A 7991-nucleotide genomic window follows, 5' to 3' on the forward strand; every position below is an offset into this window, starting at 1 on the left:
AGTTTTCATGCCATAAATGATCTCAACAATCTCTCTATCCATGCTCCATACGATGGAACTGAAGAATTGGTCATCGGTGACGGCTCGTGTTTACAAATCTCTCATATTGGTTCTCTAATCCTTTACATACCGCATACTCCTTTAATTCTTAAAAATGTTCTTCTTCTTTGTAACAACTCCTGCTTATTACACATGCAAGAAGCTCAAAAGACATAGTTATGAGAATATTATGATTTTATGTGTGGTATTTTGTAAGTCATCACATCATAGACACGTAGGTGCCGCTTGTGTTGGCAACCAGGAAAACCCAAGTCAACAATTGGCCAAATTGTTATAGTTTTGCATGTTTAGCATCTAATTTAGTCCATTTTGAAATTCCATGACTAAATTGATACATTAAAACTACTTTGATATCACTTTTATTAATAGTCCCTAACATTTAAAATACTTTGATATCAATTCTATCAATAGTCCTTAACTAAATCTACTATAATAAATGAAGGTTTTTTTTGCCACATGTCACACTCTCATTCAATTTATCAAATGTCATTTTATGGTTATTTTGAATTAATTTCTTTTTCACATGTCATTTTATTGGTTTTTCTATTTTAATAAATTCCACATAATACTTTAATGTAATAATTACAATAAATATAGTAATAAATGAATATCAATTTCATTAATGGACTTACCTTATTATTTAATGTAATAATTAAAATAAAATTCAATTTTAATAATTTATTGTTTTTCTTATTTTTTTATAAATCAAAAGTTCTTAAATATTTAGACCTTTTATATTTAATTTTTTTTAATTAACTCATGTAATACATGGGTCTTACACCTAGTTAATGATTAAACAACTGCTTTAACAAAACAAAAGTATCGAACCCAAACAAGATATACATATAACCAACCTTTCAGATCAAAAGCAAGAAATTTGGTTTTAAAATACCTATTTAAATTAAACCAACGAAACTATAGACTTGTTCGGTAAATTTAGTTGGTAGCGGGTAACGGATAGCTTTTGATGTTGGAGCTTTTTGTTGAAAGCTTCTTCATGTAGCTTTTGATTTTGAAACGTTTTGTTTAGGCTAAACGCTAAACGCTCATGTCGTTGGAAGTGCCGCCATATATGTTTTTAAGAGCTAGCACACATCTTTTAAATCGTATTCCTAAACTATTCATTTTGTTCATGATCGGATTTCAACCATTTACTTTGCGTAGAGAGAGACACATTTTCAAACATTGTAATATTGTTAGGCCAAACGGTATTTGGTCAATGAAAGTATTTTGGAATTTCAGTTGTAGTTGATTATCAAATGAATATAATAGAAATAGTTTATCAACTTTTATTCGATTAAAGGGCTGTCAAGGGCACATTAGAAAAAAGTCGCAATCGAAATAATTGCCAAATTAAACCAAGGCATCCGTATCTTTTGGATATAAATGAAATTCCAAGTCAACTAGATCGTAGGGTTGGTTGATTGCATACTATTTTTGTTCAATTTGTTTAACAGATTAATTTAAAATCAAGTTGCTAACTTGCAATCACAAAAAGTAAACCATCAAAAATATCATCAGCATCTTTGTCATGGTTATCGTCATTATTATCACCATTAAAACTAAAACCAAGATATAGAACTTGATTTCCCATAATTTGAAATGAGAAGTAAATTCTCAAACAAAAAAATAAATAAGACAAAACTACAAAAATGGTGGTTGTTGTATGTATCTTTTATGGGTTTTAATCAAACCAAAACTTTTTTTGGATTGATGGTCTTTTTGAACATGTTTCTATGTGGATTTGGTCTCTATAAAAGTTGAAATGTCTATTTTACCCTTTTAATTTCTTTTTCTCGTTATTTTTAATTTGTTTATCATTTTCATTCATACAAAAGTAAAAGAAAATCCCTCCATCCACCCCACCATTTTTATTATTAATTCAGTCGGGCCCACCACCACTACAACCCCATTTCATCTTCTTCGTATTTCCCTTCTTCCTCCTGTAACCTTTCTATCCCCTCCTAGAAATCTAACACCAAGAAAATCACAACACCAAATGTGTGTACCCTTGAAATTGATAATACCTCTTCAACTTTTCCGAAGTTTTTGATGACTTTAAGAGTCTAATTGATAAAGGCTACCCTAGCCTATCTTTCACACAGATCCAACCTGTTGATCACTGAGCTTCCCTACTCCAAACTTGTTCTAGCGCCCCAACCTTGTCAGCCACTATCAGGTCCCACCCTCATGAGTCATACACTTACTAATTCACGATACACCGTGATACCATTTAATCCACTTAGGCATTACGATCACAGAACACACTGACCTTGCCAACATACCATCATTGGCATGTGGACTCGCAACCAATACTACCTTCCCTAAGCATATCCTCAACATCTGAATGGTCCGATCATCTAGGATAACATAGGTCTCACTCAAGTTAGCATTAAACGGTCCTCGCCCACGGGTATCACCCAAACTAGCATAGCCAAACAGGCCTCGCCCTCAACTGGGAGCTACACTAGTCTAACCACCGATACAGATCTACCTTATCTCCCGCCTTAACATAGAGCGGCTAAATAACAACAACGAGTTTGACTCGACCGAACGAAGGATGTGATCCCTTCACAGTCTTAAAACCTTGCCTGCAACAACCAAACACATCCTAGCGGAGACTACATGCCAGTCTGTAGTCTCACAACACTTCTATTATAGCCATGAGCCCAACCCATTGTCTTGCCAACCATCCACAATACCGAGCCAACATCAACATGGGCCGAAACCCCAACCTACTAAACCCCAAATAGGCGTTTGGTTCATGTTTCGAACCCCAAAGCCTTCATAAAACAAGAACATGCAGAGAGGTTATAACACAAACCTCAACCTGTACCTAGACACGAACCCATAATGCGCCACTACCGATGCTTCACGTCCCAGACAAGATAACCTAAATCCTCAACATTTTCCTCCCTGATTACAGCTGACCAATGATCCTTCTTCCTTGTATAAACCTCGACTTATACCATAATTGGTTCTCCACTTGTCCTAGATTATGAAATTCCACATTGATTCCTACTGATCCAGTAGATTCTCCCCCACTTGAATTCAACTACACTCATCACTACACAACCACCACCATCCTGATCTTCACAAGAACTAAGATCCCATGACCAAAAAAGTTGGGGTACATACACCCCAAAAATGGGTTAAACAATTCACTACTCTTTCCGAAAAGCATCGTCGCATCCAAATCACCTTCTTATGATACATTTATAAATCCTTGAACAACCTCAACTAATAACAAAGAACGAATAAACCCACTATCAAAACAAATAGATAACCAACACGACGACCCACTTGCTACAGGGAAAAACCCATGCGTACATGCACCAGCTACGCCCTGAGTTGATAACCAACAACAACTCTTATCTTACTAACGATGGCGATTGGTTTAACAAGCTAACCAAACCATCAACTGACATCCAACCTGAGTAACACAAACACCTCTTAACTCTATCTTCGTTTTCCTAGAAGGGACAAATGGCTACAACGAAATCTTTACCTAGAAGCTTCTGATGTGAGAACCATGCACATAACACTGAAAGCATGAATCTGACAGCAACTCACCCTGAACTCACGTTCTAACCAATCCTTTATACCACTCAACCATTTTGAAATCCAAAATCTAATACTTATACTGCAACTTCCTCAGGCCCATTGCGCTGAAACAATCAAATTTTAATCTGGATGTTGATCCTCCCAGCTGAACACTCAGTTCACTCCCACCTAGAGCTCACACTAATAACGATCGTCGCCTCCCATGCCGATGCCTACATCCAGCTCAACCAGACACCCTTCAACATGATTCCCGGTATGCAAAAATGGCATATGACAAACCCTCAAATAAAGATAACTAAACAATCATAAAGAAACTTTGATTCTTAGGTGGATACTTAACTAAACCGAACATAACGTCTTACACACATAATCACATAATCATAAGAATAAATAATAAAAGAATGAAGAGAGCGAAAATGATACATACCTACAACAACAACTGATGGAACTCGGGTCTCCACGGCTTGCAACTGAAATGCTTGACTCCTCACCATTATAGCCTACTGTAACGACCCGCAAATCCGTCCGTTAACGAAGTTAGTTTTTCGTTAGTCGAATATTAGTTGTTTCAACTTTAAGATTGTAAAATGATGTAAATTAAATAAAAAGGTCGTTAATTAATAAGTAAAAGATTAGCTAATAATTAAAAGGTATAAAAGTTAATTAATTAAATTGTGGGTATAGTTAGGATAGATAAAATCCTTTTAATATAACAAATAAAGTCAAGGGGGGTGAATCGTTATTCTTGAAAGTGGAGGAATTGGTGTTTTTACGTTTGGGGTTCAAAGAGTAATTATAAGAAAATTATAGGGATCAAAGATGTAAATGCAATTATAAATCCAATCAAAATCAATTAAACGAATGTAATTGATTTCATTGAATGCGCAATTCGTCCCTTTCTTTCTTGGGGTTAAGCCTTTATGTTCATTAATTAGGGTAACGTTAAGAAAAACTAATCGTGCGTTCTTTTCCCTTCACCATATATGAACACATAAAAAAACCGAACCTCCTTTGTGTGTTTGTGCGACATCGACAGCAAGAAGAAGAAGAAAAAAAAACAAATCGAACGAATTGTGGAGGAAGGAAGGATTGGTGAGCAAAGGGGAAGGAGGGAGGAAGAAGAGGTCTTGTTTGATCGATCCTAGAGGGGAGGAAGAGGGCTGTGTTTTTGGCCAAGAATTGGTAAAAATCATATTCTAATCTCTTTGTGGTGTTAATTTATCAATTCCTTGTTAATTGATAATTGTTGTGGTCAATTCTTTTTCTAATTGGTGGTTTCAATCTCATCTTCTTCTTCCTAGAAACCTTGAAGGTTCATATGGTTCAATTTCACTTTTATTGGGTGTTTATGATGGCTCAATTGCGGTCAAAATTTCTTGTGAACACCTTCATTAAGTTTATTGCTCAAGTTTATGTTTTGATCAAAGTTTTGGAGTCACAATTCTTCTTGTTGATTTCTAAAACTTATGTTAAATTCCACCATGAATCAAATGGATATGTTTCTGTGATTAAATCATGCTATTTCTGTTAAGAAGTTAATTTTTACCCTTATAGGTGTTTTTAGTGATGGCTTAATGTGTTAAGTGGTCAAAAAGCCTTGAAACCCAAAGCTGGAAAATTCAGCAAGAATTACCAATCTGTCCCTGTGTTGGAAAAATTATAAAAAAATAATCAGGAATCGAATTAATGATATGTAAACTCTCAAAGTTTCCATTTTGAGTCTAGTTTATCCATGAATTTTTCCAGAACCTGTTGTTGCTTCTAACTTAGTGAAAATCGCCTTTTTCACTAGCTGGTCAGAATTTAGCTGCATTGATAGGCAGATTTGTAAAAATCATATAAAATTGTAGAAAAATCGTTTGGACCTTCAAAAGTACATTCTGAAAAGCTAAAAGTCTTAACTTCTGTAATATGAAATAAAAACGAAAGTTATACAGGTTCTAAGTATGCTAAACTAGCTCTAAACAGGTGGCTGTTTTGGGTTCAAAACTGGGAATTTTACTTGCTAGTTGATTTATGTGTTTGGCTTATAAACTTGTCATCTTTGGCATTGTAGAACTCCAATAACCTTGTTATTTGAAATGCAATAGGGGCAAGGGTGATACTTCAACCAATACAATATTTGAAGTGTGAGTTGGTCATATTTTTTTTTGGCAAAGGTGAGTCAACTTGTGGTTTTAAAAGTACATTGTTAGGAGTATCCCATATCTTAGATGGATTGGGATGAACCTAGTTATCTAGGATGCATGTGCCCTTTTGATGATTGGTTGTTATGCAAATATTGTTGAAATGTTTTATGTGTAATGATATCTAGGGTGTTGCATGCTAGACTCTTCCTTGTTTGGTGTGAGATTTGAGTTAGGGTCATGCTAGATTGAGTGAAGTGAATGAACATTATGTGATGCGAGCATGTTAATTGTTGTTTGAGAATATTTGTTTAAAATGTTTTAGGACAAGCATGCTAGTGTTGTATCAACTTCATTGGTGTATTGTGTATGGAAATAGTGTGTGATGTAAAATATAATAACTTCACGAAATTACATGTTTGCATGAAAATAACCCTTAAAGAGGTAATATGTTGATAAAAGAATATTCATAATAATTACATGGTTACTTGAAAGGGTAAAGTGTAACTCCTTAATTAATTAATCATTGTTAAATTAAAAAGGGAACACACTAGCGGGGCGAAGGGTAGAAACCTAGACATAGGTAAATACCCAATCCGGATATTATGATGGCCTAGTGGGTTGAAAGATACCTATAGGAAAAAGCGCTTAACCCAACTTTGACGCCGACTGGTTTTTCTAGACAACCACTCGGGACATGGTCTTGGTACACCTTGGTATACCGGGACTGGAGTGATGTTGGTCAAGCGGTGGGACCAGCGCAAACATCACGTGGGATTTGGGAGGTGTATCTGTTGGTATTGGCACCGCTCGTACCAATCCTGAACGACAACGCATGTATACGTATGTGCACCGTCGGAGTAGCGAACGCAGCGCGCCGGGGGCAATGATTACGGGTGAGAGTCGCGCCTCACTTAGTGCACTGGGTCGTGCCGGTCACGTTAGTAGCGACGGGGTCTAGCTTTGGGGAGGTTTTTGCGGTGAATAAATAGACCCTAACTAGGAGGTAATACTTTAATAATTACAATGATGAGCGGTGAGTGATTATTAATGTAAAGCGGAGAAACAAAATATTATATATTAATATTTAAGCGGTGAGATTAAATTAGTTACAATGGCGTTGAGGAGAGTAACTAATATAACAAGCTCTAACTGAAGAACTAAAATAAATTGAGCTAAACATGTGTTTGTTATGTGGTGTGATGTTGTATGTCTTGCTAGTGAGTCATTGACTGTGTGTGGATGTTTTGTGTGAATCCATCTATGATATGAGTGTTCTCTTAACACTGTACTATATTGACTCATTTAGCTTATGCTAACACTTGTTCTTTGCTTGTTGGTTTCTGTGGAATGGAACAGGTAGCTTGACATGATGCCTTGGTGAGGATGGGAATCTTTGGGTAGTATAATTTAGTATCTTTAGTTATGATACCATTTGGACATGTTGGGTTTTCATCATCATGTTTTTGTGAACTTTATATTATGATGAGTTTATTTTGACATGAAAGTAACATTGGTGATGTTTCTGAAACAATCATAATAAGTCTTCCGCAACGTATTCTGTTAAATAAGTATTTTAAAAATAGAAAAATTTTGGATGAAAAATCACGATGTTACAAGTTGGTATCAGAGTCATGTTGTGAGTGAACTGAATACAGAGGCCGGTGTTCAGACTCACAGTGTAGACTGGCTCAGTTAAGTTCTATAGGATTATTAATGGGGGGAAGGTGTGTGCTGAGAGTTATTTGTTATTTGTCATTTTACTTTAGGACTCTTATTACTTTCCATTATGAGAGTATCCTCTCACCTCTCTTGTGGATACTGTAATTGTTGACATTGCTCGATGTTAGGGGAACTGCTCATGACCTACAAGCTTAGTGATCCCAGAGCATTCATAGTTCGGATGGTGTTGCACGTATCGAGGAAATGGAAGATCATGTTGGAGTGATGATTTGACTACACATATTTGACAAGCCTTGCAAGTTGTTTATTTATCGTTGGTTGATGGCATACCATGAAGAGAAGTTTTATCGAAGTCTATGGATTCTAGTAGGTTATGGAACCTCAGGAGCGGAATAGGTGTGCCAATATTTAACTTAAACTAGCGAGATAAGTTACTCTGTGGTAATGCTAGAAGCAAATATATATATAGGTGTGAACGTTAGTATTGGGCCCGTACTATCATAAGCACATGATATATATTTGGGACTGGAGGAACCACGAAGAAACCCGAGGACCTGG

The sequence above is a fragment of the Lactuca virosa genome, chromosome 9 (assembly GCF_052849685.1).
Source record: "Lactuca virosa cultivar CGN04683 chromosome 9, Lactuca_virosa_CGN04683_v6, whole genome shotgun sequence".
Lineage (NCBI taxonomy): Eukaryota > Viridiplantae > Streptophyta > Magnoliopsida > Asterales > Asteraceae > Lactuca > Lactuca virosa.